The following is a 20,780-nucleotide window of genomic DNA, read 5'->3' on the forward strand; positions in this document are numbered from 1 at the left end:
ACACACACACCACATCCCTAATACAGCAGAGACCAGATCTGCCTGCCACTTGCCAGCTGTGTGCCCTGGGTCAGCACTGCACTATCACGCCAGGGTCAGGAAGCACACGACAGACAACTCAGGACTCTCAGGGGTCTGCAGAGTGTTTGCAGGAAGCAGTGCCCAGTGCTCTGTTACGGTGGTAGATACACTGAACAGTTAAAATGGCTGTCTCTGGAGCAAGACACCTCTGCCTATCCAGATCCAGTTAGACCTCACCTCCAGATGCCCGTAGTCCTTCTGTCTGCCTCTCGAGCTCTTCTCAATGCTTTAAAGTCTCCCTGGGGATGACGGTCACCACAAAGGTGGGGATCAAGACTGTGCCACTGCGGCGTCCTCACTGGACGGTGGCTGGAATTATTCTTGATCTATAATAAGGATAACAGGTATACGCGGTATACTGGTATGTGCCTGTAACCCCAGCATGGGGAGGTTGAAACTGGCCTGCATAGCAAATCTCAGGCCAGTCTGATCTACAGGGTGAAACTCTGTCTTGGAGAACGAAAAGCAAACAGCACAGCAGTCATCAGATTTCCCAAAACAGCCCTGGGCTGACACCAAAAGTGCTGGGAGGGGGAATGGGGGTTGAGGGTGCTGCTGATAGAAAGGTAAAGGAGGGGGGTATGGTGCTTCTTCAGTGGGAGACCCAAAGACAGGTCCCAAGGGGATGAGCAAGCCTCCTCCCTCTCACGAGCATATCAGAGAGGTACAAGAAGATGCTAGGGCCCGGAGCTGCATCTTCCACTGTGGTTGAATGGGGTTGGGGGACACTGGAGTGTGGACCTCTCCTTGTCTGCTGGGTTAACTGAGCAGCCATGGAGGAGCCCTGTATTCCCTACTTTACACATTTCCCTGACAAGGTACTCGGACAAAAGCAACTTAATGGAGGAAGGGTTTACCTAGGCTTACACTTCGAGGGTCCGTTATGGTAGCAAGGTGGCTGGAGCTGAAGGGAGCCAGTCACACTGTAGTCATGAAGAAGAAGCTAGTGTCCAATGTGCTTTAACCTTTTATTTAGTTCAGGACCCCACGGTTAAAGTGGGTCTCCTACTCAATGAGCCCTATCTAAATAAGTCTCCATAGAGAGCCAGAGGCGTATATCCTAGGTGATCCTAAATTCTGTCAAGCCGATATTAATCATCATGAAAGCCGTCCCTCCTGGGATTGGCTCAGAGGGGCAGTGACCTTACTCACTGAAGAACTCCGACTGTCTTGAACAGCAATGAGCTGACCTGGACAGACCCTGTCCTGGACCAGATCCTCCAGGGAGGATCGATCCTCTATGCTCAGTGGGCAGGGTTCGGTCAATGCCTGGAGGTGGTTTCAAAGGTACCCAGCTCCCCTATTCCAGGAGGAGTCCAGCAAGTCCAGCCAGCGTCAAAGACTTTGATGAGTTTCCTGTGGGCAGGAGGAACCCAGGCTGTCAAAGGAGGAGCCATGTCCCGTCTTACTCTGCTCAGCTTTTCCTGACCTGCCTGGTCCCGGAGACTCAAGCTATCTTTAGAATGTCTGCCTGGTGCTCCTGTGTCCAAGAGGCAGAAAACCCTAGGAGGTTGGGTGAGACACAGGAGCCAAGTGACACGCCTCAAATACATAGAACCAAGTGTCTGTGTCACATTACAAAATAGGGCACGGCTGAAAATCACTTCTAAACCACCACCCGTTTACGAAACAGTCTCTCTGAGACAGCACAAGCCCTGGGAGGTCCCTAGTTTTTACTTTTTAACTAATGCTAATTCTTTGGACAGATACTTTTTTCCCAAAAGTGGCTTGCTGGAATTCCTCAGCTCAAAAGAGCCAACGAGGAGGTATTCAGACACAACAGACGCTCTCCCTGCATTCGAGCTCCCCGTAAGCATTTCAGGGGTGCCTACTATGTGCAGGGGGGTGTGTAATTATCTTATTACCTCCTTTTTCTGCCTGCAAAATACAGACTCTTAAGATAACCTGCTTGAAAGAGCCCGCCCTTCCCCACGCCCTTCTTTTTATATCAGACACGAGGGTCCTAATTAACATCAGGAATAGTGGGAGCAAGTAGCAAGACAGCCAGGGCTGCAGCACCCAACACACCTGGCAGGTTTCCTCATCATCCACCTGGTTCTCTTAAGAGACAGGGTCTCTCAGCACACACGCACACAAAGCCCGTTGGTAATACTACTCTAGTTCTGGCTGTAGCACGGTCTTCAATCTCTTCTACCTGCTGTAGATCTTGGTCTTGGGTGTAAATTACCAAAGAACTCACGGACTCCACCATCGCAGAAAAGCTGGGCCATGGATGAGCTTTTTGCTGTTGTCTTAAATCAGGAATAGCCGGGCGGGGGTGGCCCGCATCTTTAATCCCAGCACTCAGGAAGCAGAGGCAAGCAGATCTTTAAGTGTGAGGCCAGCCTGGTCTACAGAGTGAGTTCCTAGACAGTCAAGGCTACACGGAGAAACCCTGTCTTGAAAAACCAAAAAAATAACAAAATAAGAAGGTAAAATCTGGAATAATCATATTTAGCATCCTTGGGAAGTGTGCCATGCGAACCAGGTGGCGTCCTTTACTGCAATTCTTTCACAGATCCTTCATGGAAACTCTCTGAGTTAGTGAATAACACTATCCCCTTTATACAAGTGGGGGAAATTGAGACCCGTCTTATCAGGGGCTACTGAGATTGTATAAATAGCAGGCTGTTTTCATCCCGGGGGACTCGGAAACAGGATATTTGCTTTCTTGTACTTAGAAGATTACTTGGTGATGCGGAGTCATCAAAATATGAATGTTTACCAGCGTCTGTTCAAGCATCGCTCCTCATCTGACATCATCAGCAGTGCCAGTCGAAACCCACATGGCTTGGTCAGATGTCTCCCACCTTACTATGCAGTCTAAGTATGGTGTACGACACCTGTACTTGGAGACTCTGGGTTTCACAAAGTTGCTGGACGTGACTTGAAGGTCTACTCCAATCACATCCGAGGAAAGGTGTAGCAACAGTCAGGGAGGTGAAGCTACCAGATTTGAGATGGTCCTTGCAAACGGAAGGACTTCAGTGACACTAAAGGATCATAAGAGCTAACGTAAAAGGTGAGTGGTTCCTTCTAATATTTTGCAAAAGAAAGTAGGCTTCCCTTATGAGCTGCTCCAAGCCAAATGAGGAGCACTGTCAGGTTTTGGTCTTGTGTCAAAATAATTATGCAGTCAATAAACACGGCCCTGGCCCATACTCATAGTCAGGGCACAGCTACAACTGTCACTTTAGTTTTGTTAAACATGGTCATGTGCCGTGTAACAAGGCTACAGTGTGTGAAGGACTCGACCCATGAGACGGTAACAGGGCTGAAGCATTCCTACACAGGGGGCCTTGCAGCCATCACATAGGGCAGAGTAACGCACTACTCAGGTGTCTGTGGGGTACCATGTTTGGTCATGACAGTAAACAAGTATTGCTGGCTGTGTAATTGCTGCACTGCCGTTCTGCTATCATAGAGTGTGTGCACTCTACTTTTTGAATAAGAAAATTTACTGCAAATCAGTAGACCACGCCCTAAGGGCAGCAGCCTCGCCTAAACTCCACAGTGACGATTGGATGCAAGAGACCATGTCAAGTGACAGACTATCTCGGTATGAGAGCATGCTGTGACCTTCACACAATGACGAAACTGCCTTACATGCTTCTCATAAAGTATTCCACCACGAGGAGACATGTACCGTAAACGCCAAGCACACATCTTCACGTACTTAGCTTTTCAAAATAATGGACGAATCAGCCCCTTTTACTTCAAGATTTGCTTAAACACTGTAGCTGTTCTTCTTCTAAACGAGTCCTTGTCTTGGTTTTTGCTATGGAAGACACCTGCTACGGCTAGAGCGAATTCTCCCCGCCCCCACTCTGGATGCTCACAGCTTCCCATTTGATGGGCTTTCACACCCAACTTTTATCAGAGGCCTCAGCTCTCAGAGGCGAGGAAGCTCTGTACCACACAGACTCCCCCTGCCTGAGCATCACACAGGAGCGCTCATTCCACCTGCTATGTCACCCTGACCCAAAAGCCAATGCTGTGGGACCAAAGTCACTCTCGCAACTTGCAGGTGAGAAAACTGAGGTTCAAATAGAAGTAGCCCATCAAGGCCTCTTAACCCATTGCTGAGAGCTCTCGGGATAGATTCTAGAATTTCCCCCTCGTTCACAGTTTCCTCCCTTTGGGACTTTATTTGACACATAGTGATTACGCAAACTCACTGGATGCTATCTGATACCAGTGTGTGTATGTAAAAAGCATGATGAGACAGATTAGGGTGACTGGCGTGCCTTTTGTGCCTTGCTTCATGTATTCTGTCTTGGTTGAACCCAGACTTTATTGTCTGTTTAGAGACAGAGTCTTGGTATGAAAGCCCAAGCTGGCCTTGAACTCAAGATCTTCCTACCTCAGCCCCTGGAATGCTGGCATTATAGACATACCCCTGTTATACTCAGCTTCAATCCAGTTTTAGCCAACCATTCTTCCCCTTGGATTACACACCTGCCTCAAGCTTAGGGAAGACGACTCAGGTTTTGCAGACTGATGCATTTTTCAGACCAATGTGATTTTTTTTGTCAAAGCTAGATGCAAAGCTACCTTAAGATACTTAGTGCATCGACCTCCTTTGCTGTCACGGAAAAGGTCTAAGAGGAAACCAATCAGTACATAGCCACCACTGCCCTACTCTGGCCAATCTAGATGGTAAGGAAGTCTCAGACTAGTTCCTGTTTAAATGGGCAGAAGGACGGGCCTTACCTCATGAGCCGCTCTCTCCTGTGTTGTCTAAGAGCCAGGAGTTAGTTACAGGGGGTGGGGAGGACCAGAATGAGCAGGGTTCTTTAATGCCTTACTAAGCAAGGAAGCAGAGCATTAACTATTAAGAAATTCCATCCATGAATGACAGGGGGCAGGGGGGAGCTCTAAGAGGACTAAGCCCCTGAGAACCAGGAAGTAATGCCTGTAGAAGTAAGCGTTCAACCCCTGAAGTGTAAGTCAGCAACTCCCGTGAGTTCACGCTGCTGCTGACAAGCTGTGGAGGCAGAGATGTCCTAGAGTCAAGAAGGCCTGAGCTCTGTGAGGCTCAGTAATCCTCATCTGTAAAATGGGTGATAGCTGTGTTTGTTATGAAAGGATATAGGAAAGTGGGGACATAGTTAGCACAGAGCCTGCTTCATGGTTAACCCTTGAATCAGCCAGGCCGTCACGAATGTTCAACGGCAGGCACGCAGCAACATCCGATCAAGATGAGGTTCCCTTCATTCATCCCTTGAAAACAAGGGACCTTATGACTTTCAAAACCATAACAGTTGGTTGGGGGTGGAAAGCCAGGTACGTTCTGAGTGGGGGTGCGTGGGGTGGTTGTCCCAGAATAAGAACCCCAAGCTTTTTGTAAATGTTCTGGGAAGGCAATGGCAGAAAGAAGTCACTTAACTCTAGAATCGGAAATACCCCTTGCTCACTGCCCGGTGCTGACATCAATACTGGCAACGGATATGTGGTCAAGCCCCGTCACCCTAAGGGTGGAAACGCTTAGAGGTCCTACCCTTGGCTCTCAGCCGTGCCCAGTGTGAGCCCTCAGCACTTTATCATGGAAAAATCTATGAAGGGGAGTGAGGGTGGGAGGATGGCTCGGCGGTTTGGAGAGCTATGAACTCTTGCAGAAGACCCAGGCTCGGTTCCCAGTACACACCTGGTGGCTCACAGACATCTGTGGTTTCGGTTCTGGGAGATTGATATGGTCTCCAGAGGTACCAGGAACTCATCTGGTGTACATACATACATGCAGACAAACTTCACACACATAAGACAAAAATAAACAAACCTTTGTAAAGAGAGAAGGAACCTGGGATGGTTTCTCTGTTTGGTCCTCTGAGGTTTCCCCTCACTTACTCCTAGGGGAGACTTTCCCTCCATGAAACCTCTTATGTCACACAATATGTTCCATCGAGTTCCTCTCTGTCTCGATGCCTCTGCATCCGTCTTCTGCAGGCTGGGAGCCTGCTCCAGATTTGTTAGCTTTGCTTTTCTCTGTCCTACGCTCCTCTGGGGCCTCTTCAAAACCTACAGGAGTCTCAGGGCACATTCAACCCTACACCCAAAGCCGTTGCTTACAGCTCCTGGGTATGCTTCTTTTGAGTGAACTCCTAGATGGGGCTCATGTCCCACATTCCCTTGATTCACCCACGGTGTGCAATAGGTAACCTGGATCTGCCTGAGTTCAAAACACAGCTGCTTGGGGTCCGCTGTCTACCCAATAGCTGGACCTTCCACTATCCCTCTTCTGTTCCATTCCAACAGCTTCTAGAGTGTCCGCCTACCCGGGGCTGGTTGTCCGTTCTCTGTCTGTCTGTCTGTCTGTCTCTCTCTCTCTCTCTGCCTCTCTCTCTCTCTCTCTCTCTCTCTCTCTCTCTCTGTCTCTCTCCCTCCCTCTCCCTCTCCCTCTCCCTCCCTCCCTCCCTCCCTCCCTCTCTCTCTCTCTCTCTCTCTCTCTCTCTCTCTCTCTCTCTCTCTCTCTCTGCTGCCCACAACTCAGAATCAATGCTGCTAACCGCTTAGGAGCCTCGGTGACTCCTCCTGCACCTGGACATTGTTCCAAAAGTCCCAGCACAACTCCCCATTTTCCCAAACTGGGGTTGCCCACCCTGAGGTCATCTTCCTGTCTGCCGAAGCACCCTAACCCAGTGTTCTACACTGCACCTCAAATATCTGTACATGGCAGGCTGTGCTCTGACCCTGGTGCTGGAGCGAGAGCAGTATGGGGGACATGTGGTCACAGTCTCTGTGCCTGCTGTGGACCTGTGATACAGGGGATAAGGATGGGTTTTATGGCTGGGAGTGGGGCTTCGTTCTACCGATCTTTGAATGGACACCAGGTCTTCTACATGACTCAGACGGGGATAAGGAAGGACTGTTTGCTCCAAACACTTGGCAGTTGTGCATCTGGAGACTGAAACCTTTTTCTCAAATCTGCTTTTTTTTCTTTTTCTTTCTTTTTTTTTTAATACAGCAAAAGACCCCCGCAATCCCTCTGAACGGGAGCAGATCTCCACCATTTGAAAGACCAAGTGCCCAGAGGGCGGAAGATGAAAAGAGGCAGCCCGGTTCTGATCTGAGGCACACCAGCCTTTTGATGTTAAAGATGAGAGGAGGGGGGGGATCAAAAACCTGTGCTTTTCTGACAGAAGCTGGCAAGGCCTGACAGTCAGACGTGTTCTGGAGCCTGAGCTGGAGAACCTTTTCTCAGCCGGCCTGTGCCTCAGCCAGGGAAGAGGCAAGGGTTTGGCTCTCAGAGGGCATCTGCCAGCCAGCCTTTCTCCCAACTCCCACCCCGACCCCCCTGAGGTGGCTGTTTTCCTTCCCTTCATCTCTGCCTGAGTAACAGGGATCCTACAGATCTTACGACAAGCACTTCCTCTCCTGGAGGCCTCCATCCCTGTCTTATTGGATGATGACAAACCCTGGGCCCCACCTGCACCCCACCCCACCTCCACGGCCTTTTTTTTGTTTGTTTGTTTTGGTTTATTTTGTTTGAGACAGGGTTTCTTGTGTAGCCTTGGCTATCCTGGAACTCACTTTGCAGACCAGGCTGGCCCGGTACTCACAGAGATCCACCTGCCTCTGCCTCCTGAGTGCTGGGAATAAAGGACTGTTGTCCTCCACTCTGACCCTTAACTTGGTTAGTTGACTTTGAGTCCTGCATGTGGTCACCCTACAAGTTCAGTCGGGTAGGGCATGTCTGCTCTGATGTCCCTGGTTCCTGGCATGGTGGCTGCTGGGTGGAAAGTACTCAGGGGGACAGTCAGAAGAAGAGCACAGGCTGAGCCGGGATGCTGGACTCCTAATCACAGTCATCACTTACAAGTCCTGTGGTCCTGGGCCGGAACTGAACTTTTCTGGCCTCAGTGTAACAAGAATAGAGTACCTGAATGTGATGGTACATGCCTGTAATCCCAGCACTCGGAAGACTGAGGCAGGATTACCATAGGTCAAGATTATCTGGGGCCATGAAAAGAGAAAGGGGGAAGGAGAGAGAGTACATGAAGCATATCAAGGGAACAAAAACATATGAGCCCACTGAAGTGTTATTTCACATCCAAGTAGCTAAAAACTGGTAAGTAGTTAGTTAAGCAGTGCCACCACCATACAATGGAATATTATTTAGTAGTAAAAAGAATGCTACATCAGGCCTTAAGAGATGGCTCAGAGGTTAAGAGCACCGGCTACTCTTCCAGAGGACCCAGGTTCAATTCCCAGCACCCACATGGCGGCTCACACCTGTCTGTAACTCCAGTTCTAAGGAATCTGATACCCTCACATAGACACACACAAAAAATACATGAAATTTTTTTAAAAAAATTAGAAAAAGAATGCTACATGATAAAAGTTATGCTAACTTTAAAACGTTATGAATAAAAACATTAAGTCATTTTGCTAACTAAAAATGACGAGGCATAGTTTGTATGATTCTACTCATAAATAAATGAGGCATATATGGTGGCTGTTATGGTTTGTATATGCTTGGCTCCGGGAGTGGCACTATTAGGAGGTGTGACCCTGTTAGAATAGCTGTGTCATTGTGGTCGTGGGCTTAAGACCCTCATCTTAGCTGCCTGAAAGTCAGTCTTCCACTAGCAGCCTCAGATGAAGATGTAGCTCTCTCAGCTCCTCCTGCACCATGCCTGCCTGGATGCTGCCATGTTCCTGCCTTGATGATACTGCACTGAACCTCTGAACCTGTAAGCCAGTCCCAATTAAACGTTGTCTTTTATAAGACTTGCATTGGTCATGGTATCTGTTCACAGCAGCAAAACCCTAACTAAGACAGTGGCTCACACCCATAATTACAGTGATTGGGAGCCAGAGGCAAAATTGCTATGAACTTGAAACCTGCCTAGGTAACTGTCTTAGTCAGGGTTTCTATTCCTGCACAAACATCATGGCCAAGAAGCAAGTTGGGGAGGAAAGGGTTCATTCAGCTTACACTTCCACATTGCTGTTCATCACTAAAGGAAGTCAGGACTGGAACTCAAGCAGGTCAGGGAGCAGGAGCTGATGCAGAGGCCATGGAGGGATGTTACTTACTGGCTTGCTTCTCCTGGCTTGCTCAGCTTGCTCTCTTAGAGAACCCAAGACCACCAGCCCAGGGACGGCACCACCCACAGTGGGCTGGGTTCTCCCTCTTTGATCACTAACTGAGAGAATGCCTTACAGCTGAGTCTCATGAAGGCATTTCCACAAATGAGGCTCCTTTTTCTGTGATAACCCCAGCGTGTGTCAAGTTGACACACAAAACCAGCCAGTACAGTTACATAGTGAATACCAGAATATCTTGCTATACTGCAAGGCCCTGACTCAAAATCAGAGGGCTGGAGACATGGCTCGGTGGGTAGATGCTTGCCGTATTTCTGAAGACCTCTGCTGGATCCCTAGGACCCAGGCAGAAAGTCAACTGCTGGGTGAGGCAGTGTGTCCCTATAATTCCAGAAATGGGGGGGGGGTAAGGAAGGATCCTGGGCTCTTGCTGGCCAGCCAAGCTAACGACTGTGTGAGCTCTAGGTTAGTGAGAGACTTAAAAATGTAAGGTCATCCGGGCCTGGGGAGATGTCTTCAGTGGTTAAGAACACTCACTACTCTTGCAAAGGTTCAGTTCCCAGCACCCACACAGTGACTCATGACAGTCTGTAACTCCCCAGGGGAATCCAAGCATACGTGCAGGGAAAATACTCATACATATAAAATAAATAACTATTTCTGAGAAGGTCATCGCGATGGCTCAGAATATAAAAGTGCTTGCTGTATAAACCTAAATTAAATCCCCAGAGGCTGCATAGGGAGAGAAGTGACTCTCGACATTTGTCCTCTGACATCATCTACACGTGTGCCATGGCATGTGCATGCCTACACACACACACACACACACACACACACACACACACACAAATAAACTTAAGTTGGAGAGTGATAAAGTCCTTCTAGCCTCCACATGCACACACATGAACACACACATGTGGGAACACATATTACTACCCATACCTTGAAACAAGAAAGAGAATAATACTAAAAAAACATAAATACATTCAAATGGGCTTTTTAAAGAAAGAAAGGGGAAAGTTCGGAATAGGAAATTTCTGGTGACAGACAGCAGGTTATCCCTCGCCCAGGGTTGGGCAGAAGGTAGAAATGAAAACTAAGGGATACAGGCTTCAACGGGTGATGAAAACATCCTTAAAAAATGATGGGGTTGGGGATTTAGCTCAGTGGTAGAGCGCTTGTCTAGGAAGCGCAAGGCCCTGGGTTCGGTCCCCAGCTCCAGGGGCGGGGGGGGGGGGAGAGTACTTTCCCTTTCTCAATAAACTGTCTTTACATTTAAAAAAAATGATGATGGTTGCAGAACTCTGCGAATACACTAAGCCACCTACCTGTGAGTTTGAAATGAATGAGTTGAGTTAATAATAACAAAGTCTAAAAACAAGGAGAATCTAGCTTGGGGATATAGTTATAGGACAGACAAGGCCCTAGGCTCCATGCCCAGCATGGGAGCATGGGGGGACTTCACTGGGCTGGTGGTGCATGCCTTCAATGCCAGAGCATTGGAAGCAGAGGCAGATACATCTGTCTCTGTGAGTTCAAGACCAAGCTGGTCTACAGAGACCAGCTATAGTTCCAGGATAGCCAGGGCTACAGGGATAAACCCTATTTTGAAAGACAAAACCAAACAAAACCAAGGATTCAGCTAATGTACTAGTGTCTGCTACCTAGGCTAACTACACAATGAAATGCATCCCCTGTTCCTTACAGGTAACCCTAAATAGCACCCACCACAACGGATGGGATTCCATTTTTCCCACTCTACAGACGAAGAAGCTGAAGTGATACATCTTACCTAAGGTGACACAGCTGGTAAGTAGCAGAACCAGGCAAGTCACTTGCTGCCCTGAGACATCACACCGACAGAACAAGGTCTCCAACACAGAGGCCCCTAGGCTCGAAGCAGGAACTGCTTAGCGAAACCATAAACCAAGTAATGTTCTCCTGAACCTCAAATGACACCCCTCTCCCTGCCAGGTCCTCCAAGCCATCTGGCTGTTTTCTCTCTTCCTATGCAACTAGCAGTGCACCAGCTCTCCCCCTCTACTTCTCAGAACACCCCCACAAAATCCTACGTAGCTCTGAGGGGCCGGGAACTTGATATACAAACCAGGCTGGACTCGAACTCACAGAGATGTGATCTGCCTGTTGCTGCTTTCTGATGTCTGGTTTTACCCCAGTATTTTTAATATTGTAAAGTCCTTTCTAATTCATAATCTCTCTGTGTCTATAACCTATTCCCCATAATAGTGTGTGTGTGTGTGTGTGTGTGTGTGTGTGTGTGTGTGTGTGTGTTTACACAAGAGCTCCTTCTACTTCTCTTTGAGTCTCACTGTGTAGCCCCAAGCAGGTCTGAAACTTAACAACATCCTACCGGCTCTGAAGTCCTGAGATTAGAAGCATATACCACCTGCTACCTTCCCTCTTACTGTTTTGCACGGTTAACTCCAGGGCTCTCAGATCCCAGGCTAAGGGTCACCTTCTTACCTGAATTAGCCATCTTAATTGGACCCTACTTCCTTCCCAATGTGACATCATTTACTTCCTTCATGTACTTGCAACATTGTTATTTCTTTGTTTCACTGAATGTGTCAATCACGTGAGTCTCTGTCACACCCTCTAGACTTTATGAGAGCCACACAGGCAGGAGCTAAGTCTGACCCATTCATGGATGGGTCTACACAGAGGCTGCTTGGCATGTATCTGAGGGGTTTTCAACCTTGGACATCACCATGAGATCATTAGGCTTCAGGCTCGCTCATTCTTTGCCGTGGAGGGCTGCTCTATGCACAGTAGGGTGTTTATCATTATTCCTTGCCTTTAATCATTAAATGTAACCTAGTGGTTCTACAACCTCAAATGTTTCCAGACGGTTGCTACACTTGCAGGAGGGCAGAAAGGTAAGAGAGGGAGAGATTGTTACTTTCCTTAGACCAGTGGTTCTCAACCTTCCTAATGCTGTGACCCTTTAATGCAGCTCCTCATGCTGTGGTGACCTCAACCATAAAATTAATTTTTTTGGCTACTGCATAACTTTGATTTTGCTACTGTTATGAATTGTGAATATCTGACATGCGGGGTGTCTGATGTGCGGCCAGTGTGAGGAATGTGTAGCATGTATCCTCAGGATGACACTCGGGTTAATCTGCACAGCTCAGGGAAGTTTTGCTCAGTGTCCTTCTCCAGCTCAGTGGCCATGGTACACAAGGAACCACAGGTTCTCCACAATCAAGATTAACACAAGGATTCCTGTATTCTGAAATTCTCCGGACCAAAGGTGTTTCAGATTCCAGAATTATCTTAGAGACTGTTTATAGAGGTCTAAGCATGAAAGTAACTATGTTTCAGAGAAAAACAAACAAACAAAACCCAAACTCTTATTCGCCAAGCGATATGGCTTAACAGGGAAAGGCATTTTTGGTTCGAACCTGGTGTGACCTGAGTTTGAAACCCAGAAACCAAATAAAAGTGGAAAGAGAAAACTAACCCCACAAGGTTACCTCTGACCTCCACGTGTATGCGCCCACACCGTTCATACATATACACCAATAAAACATAACTTTGTTTCATGCATACCTTATATATGTAGCCTGCGGGTAATTTTATATGATATTTTTAGTGACCCCTGGTGTTTCCAACGAATGCCATCTCTGTCACATGGGGTCGTTTTCAACTTGTCGCCATGTATTGGTGTTCAAAAATGTTTGGATTTTGGATTATTCTGGATTTCAGAAGCTACTAATTTCTGCAGAAGTCTTTTCTTTTTTTAGACAGCTCTCACTATAGAGCTCAGGCTGACCCCAAATTTAGTATTCTCCTGCCTCAGCCTCCCAAATACTGAGATTACAGACGTAGGTCTGAGTGACGCTGGTGAAATGGGTATTGGCTAGTATTTGAGGGCTGTGGAATTCCCCAGCAGTGAGCAAGCTCTGCTCTTCCAGAGGACCCTGCCTTCTCAGCCCACCTTTCGGCCAGCTCAGAACTGTCAGCTCCAGGAGATCTGAACTCTCCTCTGGCCCCCTTAGGGCTTGTACTTACATGGACACATACGTGTACTCGGGTAAATACATACTTGTACTCAGATAAACACATATGTGCACTCAGATTTACACATACAAGTAAATAATAAAACAAATCTGCCCCCCCCCCCCAAACAGCCAGTATCTTTCTAATTGGAAACTGGCGTCTGAGGTGGTCATCTTTACTTTTCTCACACGTGGATAGAAATGAAGCCATAGCCGGGTGGCCTGGCCTGCGGGGATGAGAAGGGTGCAGGACCATACCCAGCTAATGCTGCACTTGAACATGAGAACACTTTTTGGACTCTTTCACCAGACTGAGAAAACACAAAAAACAAAGATAGCTGCTTCAAAGGCTAATCTTCCTTGCCAATTTGATTGAATTTAGAATTACCATGGAAACATACCTCTTCCCATGGCTACGTTGGTTATTTCCTTACGTGGTCAGTACTCTAGGTGTGAGTGCTGTCATTCCATGGGCCAGGGTCTTAAGACTGAGTCAAAAGGACAGGACAAACGGCACCCTGTCTGTCTGTCTGTCTGTCTGTCTGTCTGTCTACCTGTCCATTTGTCTGTCTGTCTCTTGAATGCAAATGCAATGCGACCAGCCATCACATGCCTTGCCTTCTCTGAGCCAAGCAAAACTTTTCTCCTTGCTTTCATTGAGTTATAGCAACAAGACAAGTCTCTGGTATTGCCGTGCACACGCTGGACAGGCTTTTTGTAATCACACACAGTAGAGACGCACGAACGGGATCCTAACCACCCACATACCCAGGTGGACTGAGGTTCAGGGACCAGGAATCAGAAGAGCGGTTGGAATTCCTAGCTCAGTGCAGATCTCATCTGAAGACACAGCTCTGAAATCATCGGACAGTCAAAGCCATCACTTAATAGATAAGGAAACAGAAGGCCAGAGAGGAAAGTGATCCGTCCCGTACAACCCAGACTTCCCTTTTCCCAGAGGAAGAAAAGCTTATTCCCCCGCCCCGGGAAGCTTTGGAGCTGTGGCTGAATTCAGTCCTGCTATTAGATTATATTTTTTCTAAATATCAGTTATTCATCAGCCAAAACCAGACAGATCCCGTCTTCCTCAACGAGCTTTATACACAGAAGAGAGTCACTGAACATGAAGCCCAGAAGGACACAAGTAATTAACTGTCTATTGCCTAGCCAGGTTGGAGGTAAAGGGAGAGGTTGGTGACCCAGTGGTTAGAGTCCACACGTGAGAGTTGTTAGAGGCAAGAGATCCAAGTTCAAACACCGGCATTTCCACCCTGAGCCGGGTAACAGCAATTCTTTAAGCTCTAACTCCTCCTCTAACTGGCATGATAATTCCTTGCATACAAGTGGAGTGGGGGGTCCGGTCGATGCTTCCAGTCATCTTCCAAACATCTCAGTTGGGGAATGTCCCTGCAAGTCCTTAGGGATTACCCGCTAGGAACCTCTGTTATCTCCTTGGCGGTCAGAGATAAAGAATCTTGAGGCTGCTGTCCCACAACCAGCAAGAGGACCTAGAGGACAGTGGAGGGTGACTTGGACCCAGCTTCTATGTCCCCACAGAAAGAATGTGTTGCATGATTGTACTCTTTATCTTGATTTTTTTTTCTTTTCAAGTGGGGGGTGGAGAATAAAGGCAAAAACTTCAAGGTCAGGTTCACTTCCCTTCAGGCTCCTTCAAGGCTGCATCGAAATTTCAAGAATGTAGTCTCTGGGCCCAGTTTACATTCCCACCCTCTTGGTATCCAGGATACCAGAGGGACCTGCGGCATTCCGTCTTGCCAATCAGCCTTCTTGGCTGGTCCGGTGGTCTGGATCTCAGAAGCTTTCAACTCCATCCTAAGCTGCCCTCCTATGGGGTAGGGCCTGCCCCTGGTTCGTGGGAAAAGCACCATTGTTTACTAGCAGGGTCATTCATTCATTCACTGGCCCAACATCATACATACTCAGGGTTCACTGAGCTAGGCATTCTGGTAATCAAGTGCGAATCCCAGTACAGTGGAGGAACTAACACAAAAATAAGCTTAGCAGTTCTGCAAAATGGCGGCCCAGAGTAGTGTAGTGTGGGGGTGATTGTGTTCGAGATCGAGAAAGACTTCCCCAGGAAGTATTAAACATAGAATGGAAGGATGCTTAGGCAAACACAGCTAGAGAGAAGGAAGAAAATTCTAGATAGCGGGGCCAGCATTTGCAAGGCTCTACACTGTGAAGGTTGCCATGCCAATGCCTTTGAGGACCTGTGGCTAAGCTGTAGTGGAGACTAAAGACAAGAGCAGAGTCAGGCTTACATGAGAATCCTGTGCACATGGGGTATGACGGTCATTACACTAAGAGCCACAGCGGAGAAGTTGTAAGAATCTTAAGCAAAGGGACTATTTCTGTGAGATTTTCCCAATAATGGGACTGGGGAGATGGCTCAGTGGTTAAGAGTGCTTGCTTCTCTTATAGGGGATCCAATTCTGTTCCCAGCACCCACATCAGTTAGCTCACAAGAACTTCAGCTCCAGGAGATCTGATGCTGTCTTCTAGCCTCTTAAAACACCTACACACACACACACACACACACACACACACACACACAGAGAGAGAGAGAGAGAGAGAGAGAGAGAGAGATATCAAATATACACTCATATAGTCACTAAGGGAGTATCACATGCACACACTATTATCACATGAAAAATTAAGAGAGAAAGCACTATAGTATTTTTTTTAAAACACCTATTGCATTTGTGTGTGTGTGTGTGTGTGTGTGTGTGTGTGTGTGTGTGTGTGTGTATTCAAGTATGCTTGCATGTGCACACTTCAAACTCAGGTCATCAGGTATGGCAGCAGGAATTTACCCACTGAGCCATCTTGCCACCCTCTCCATGCTTTCTTTACTAAAGATACTGCCTCTACACATGCCCAGAACAACAAAGACACAAAACACATCAGCTAAGGCACTGATCTCAGTCACAGAGGTAAAGAGCTGGTCTAGCACCTGCAAAGCCCTGGGTTCCATCCTCAGCACAGGGCAAAAGTCCCCGGGCCCCACGACTGTAGTTAGTTCAGTGTCAGTCTTTGGGCCACTCTTCCTCTTTCTGTCCTTGGTTTTCTTGAGATGAGATCTCTAAGACTAGGGAGATGGTTACGCAGTTGAGAGCACACAGTGTTCTTGCAGAGGACCTGAGTTCAGCTCCTAGCACCCATATCAGGCGACTCACAACGGCCTGTAACTCCAGCTACAGGGGACCTGAGACAAGATCTCAGGCCCATTTTCTTCCAAGCCACTGAAAACTACTTGAGTTTTGACTCAGGAGTTTGATCTTAGTAGGAAATACAGAAGAAAGTATTACCCTACCCTCACGCCCACCCCCAAACACTTGCACTAGCAGGGAAGATCTCATCCATGCCCCATAAGCTTTTCTGACCAACGTACACTCCTAACTCTTAAGAGAAAACTTTTATTTTAGACAAAGCCTCATTAAGCACCTAATGCTGGCCTTCAACCTGCAATCCTCCTGCCTCAGCTTCTTTGGTAGCTGGGATTCCAGGGCCACTAGGTCCAGCAGAAAGGTTTTTTGTTTTTTGATTTTTGTTGTTGTTGTTGTGGTTTGTTTTGTTGTCTTTTGTTTTGGTTTATTGAGACGGAGTTTCTCTGTGTAGCCTTGGCTGTCCTGGAACTCACTCCGTAGACCAGGCTGGCATCGAACTCACAGACACCCACCTGCCTCTGCCTCCCGAGCACTGGGATTGAAAGTGTTAGCCATTACCCACTCAGCCGCAGAAAGGCTTTTCAACAAGGTTTGTTTGCAATGATCTTGATTTGCATTGAGGCAGGAATACAGCTCTTGGATTCATCGCCAAGCATAGCATAATTCATCCATGTGAAGGCAATAACAGGGCCTGTCTAAGACTCCCCCTGATAGGGTGACAGTCATGGATATTGAACATGATAACCTGAACTACAGTGAATACCAGCTGGGAATGTGCCTCAGTGAGCAGAGTGCTTGCCCAGCTTTAGGCAGAGCCCTGGTTCAATCACAACCTCAAAGTTGTCCTTGGCCACATACCAAGTTTGAGGCCTGCCTGGGGAATCAGTGAAACCTTGTTACCCAACAAAACTCCAGAGTCTCAGCTGACGTGCGCTATGAATTCAAATCCCAGCATGACCCAAGGGTGAGTGGTAAGACCAGGCTGTGCTGTGCACCCAGGACCTTACACTCGGTGGTGCTGGGCCAGCAGCGATGGGGGCCAAGGATTCCTGGGACATTGATACGACGTCTTTAGAATTAGAGCAGCTGTGTGTGTGAGCATTTTAGACGCCTTCCCCTGGACAGGAAGCAGACCAGTCTCAGTCCCAAGGGATCTTGGGATGCTTTTCATTTCACCTCTTGTAGCTACACCTCATTGTTGGGTTGGGTTTGAGGAGCCCAGACTGGCCTTGAAATCATCATCCTCCTGCCTCTGCTTCCTGAAGAAGCACACACCACCGGTATGCACACACCGTGTCCACCTTCGCCTTACACTTGTTAATTCCACGTGGGCCTCCATAGAGAGGTGTGAGGCGGGCTGCTGGTTTTCCTGCTCTCAAAGGCATGGCTGAGGTGGCAAGAAAGCCCCTATGGAGGGGCAGGGTGCACACTGTGATGGCCCCAACGTGGAGAACAGCTGTGTGACTCACCTAGCTGCTTCTTGGTGCTCCGTCTCGTCGGCGAGGTCTCAGGGGAGGCATGGAGGGAGTTTTGGCGCAAACTCTAACAGTATCAGCCGCTACTCCTAGATGACAATGATAGTGAGGAGCCACCAGGACCTCCTCCCCAATCTCCTACGCCACAGAGACCTAGAACCCCCGAATCCATGTGCTCCTGTCGATGGCCCTTGACAACTGTGTCGTACCCGCCTCTTTGTACCATGTCGATTTCCCTCTCTGCCATCCCTGGCACTTTCTGGTTGAACAGAGGAAAGAGAAAGACCAAACTTGGGGGGCAGAGGAAGGGGCCTGGCTTAGGGTCACCTCCTATCATCCCACCCTCCAGCACACCCCATGCACCCATGGTGCGTGCCATAGGGTGGGGATAACAACACTGACCTCATCAACAAACCCAGTGCTGAGCAAACGAGATAAATAACACCAATCCTAAGGCGCCTGGCGCTCACTCCAGTTTATTAATGAGAAACCTGAGCCTCGGAGGTCAAGGGTACAGCCTGCCAATGGCCTCCCTCCAAAGAATGTCTTACTTGCTCATGGGTTCCTTCCAAGGTGATGTTTTTCAGGCCCTCTTCTGAAATGCACCATATTTCTTCCTTGAAAGCACAGGCCCCCAAGCAGTCCCCAAGGCTCTCCCCGCCCTGGGCTTCCCAGGACCGTTCTGAGAGGGCAGAGGGGTCAGGAACCCTTCCTTCACTCATTCTTTGGAGAATTCACATTCTCGCCAGAGCCGGGGCTGGTAATCAGGACCCAATTGCATCATTTTGCTTCCCCTTTGTTGATCTTTCCGCCCTTTTAAGGCCTGGCCTGCTCTGTTTCTCCTACATGCAGGGGCTGAACACCCCACTAAGGGGAAAAGCAAAAGGGGGCTTCCTAAACTCGCTCCTCCAGGGACCCAAGAAGATCAAGTAGATAGACCAGGCTAGGAAGACCCGATTCAGGTGCATTCTCGCTTAGTTATAAATACTCTGTTCTCTGCCTCCCAACCCTCCAAACACCCAAAACAGTAGATTAAGCTTTAACCCCGGCTGGCAGGACACCTGCTTTGGAAATCCCTCCTCCCCATCCCCACCCCCACCGCCCGGGAGGATTTACAACACACTGGTAAACATTGACACTGGTTAAGAGTTACAGAAAGGAAGTAGAGCCTGGAATGCAGTCTCTGAAGTCTTGCCTCCAAAGGGGAGAGAGTCCTTTCTAAACACCTAAAATAAGAGCATAAGGGCCGGAGAGACAGCTCCTGCGGTTGAGAGCACTTGCAGAGGATCTGCACCAGGCAGGTGGCTGGCTCACAACCACTTGTAACTAACTCCAGCTTCCAGGGATCTAAAACCTTCTTCTGGCCTAGATGGGCACACATACACACACACACCCATGCAGACAACCCCGACACACACGTGTATACCCATAAATAATAAATAAAATTTAAGCCAGGTGGTGGCGGCACATGCTTTTAATCCCAAGAAGTAGGGAGAGGCAGGCAGATCTCTAAGTTCAAGGCCAGCCTGGTCTGCAGAGTGAGTTCCAGGACAGTCAGAGCTACACAGAGAAACCCTGTCACACATAGATAGATAGATAGATAGATAGATAGATAGATAGATAGATAGATAGATAGATAGATAGATAGATAGATAGATATAGATGATGAATGGATAGATGGATGGGTGGGTGGGTGGATGGGTGGATGGATGGATGGATGGATAAATGAACTTTAAAAAAAAGTGAAGCTCACAGTAGAAGAGAATACCCCTCATGCATTTTGGTGATACTCAGTCAGGCTTGGCATACTTAAGGCCTTTAGGTCAGTAGTCATTGAATCTAAGCAGGAGACTGAAGGTTTCTGCCCTAGGTAAAAAGAGTTATCAGTATACGGTGCATTCGAGTGGCCTCCTGGAAACTCTCACAGGACTTTCTTCTTGGCTGCTATCCTTCCGAGGAGCGGAGGCAGGAGCATGCTGAAAGGGGGAACCAAAACATCAGACCAACTCACTACCAAGAGAAAAAACACTCTGCCTGCCCGTCTGCTTGCGCCAGACAGATAAAGCTGGTCTTCTCAACAAGGCATGAATGTTTTAGTGGCAGTGGGACGGTAGGGCACAGCCAGCCCGACATGACAGGGTAACAACAGATGCCATGGCAAACGGAGTCACCAGACTGAGACCGCGCACATGATCTCCTGGGAAGGGGAAGAGGGAAGACGGTGTGGTGACTCTGTGGGCAAGCGCTCTACTGCTCGAGACCAACCAAGAGTCTTGATCAGGCAGCCCGAGTGGAGGACGGGTTTAGCCGTATAACTTAGAGACTCTGTTCACAGGAAACAGTGTCCTTTAGCGCCAACTCTGTTCCAGGTCGACTACTGTGTGGACAGTTAACACACCTGCCTCTCATGGTCAGCAGTGTGGGGATGGGTGAGGAGGACTAACCTGGTCAAGGCTGGCATCTTTCCACCATCCCTTCCAGGAAGATGCATGGTCAAGAGCAGCCTGCAGTACACGGCTCAAGGAGCTGAGCCCCGGGCTCTCTTACTGTGAGGCCCGGCTCTGCCTTGAGATGCTAAATCGTACTGATCAAATCACTTCAGCCTCTACAGGGGCTCTGGTCCTACTTCTCCCTCCAGCAGCTGCCCTCTGTGGGATGGAATCCGTGTCCACCCTCTGCTCTGACTTCTCCAGGGCAGCCTACATCCTGAGATGATCTGCCTGAGTGCCATGCTTTGATGGGAGCTTCCCTGCCTCCTGGGTTCTTCAGAAGGTGACAGGCATGTTGTCTTCATCAATAACCCGACATGATCATTCCACACTGGAGCTGGAAAAGCTGCCAACTTAAGAGTATCCTGGCCTTGTTTTCTTTAGGCCAACACCAATAACCTCTTGGCTGTTAATTTCTCAATCAGGCCAGGTCCTAAGTTTCCCCTTCATTGACAGGAAGCAAAAGCAGAAGCCCTG

The 20,780-nt window shown here is 48.4% G+C and overlaps 1 protein-coding gene and 1 long non-coding RNA gene across 2 annotated transcripts in view; both read right to left on the reverse strand.

The window, feature by feature from the left end:
- The window catches only part of LOC134480662 (uncharacterized), a 32,486-nt gene extending 13,602 nt beyond the window's left edge, over nucleotides 1-18,884 (reverse strand). Inside the window, exon 1 of the long non-coding RNA XR_010055315.1 lies at nucleotides 259-18,884. This is a non-coding gene — a long non-coding RNA (uncharacterized LOC134480662). The remainder of the gene's footprint in view (nucleotides 1-258) is intronic.
- Wwc1 (WW and C2 domain containing 1) overlaps nucleotides 1-20,780 on the reverse strand; it is a 154,265-nt gene that overhangs the window by 104,376 nt on the left and 29,109 nt on the right. The gene's annotated exons all lie outside the window — the stretch shown is intronic.

This window comes from Rattus norvegicus, chromosome 10 (genome assembly GCF_036323735.1).
Source record: "Rattus norvegicus strain BN/NHsdMcwi chromosome 10, GRCr8, whole genome shotgun sequence".
NCBI lineage: Eukaryota > Metazoa > Chordata > Mammalia > Rodentia > Muridae > Rattus > Rattus norvegicus.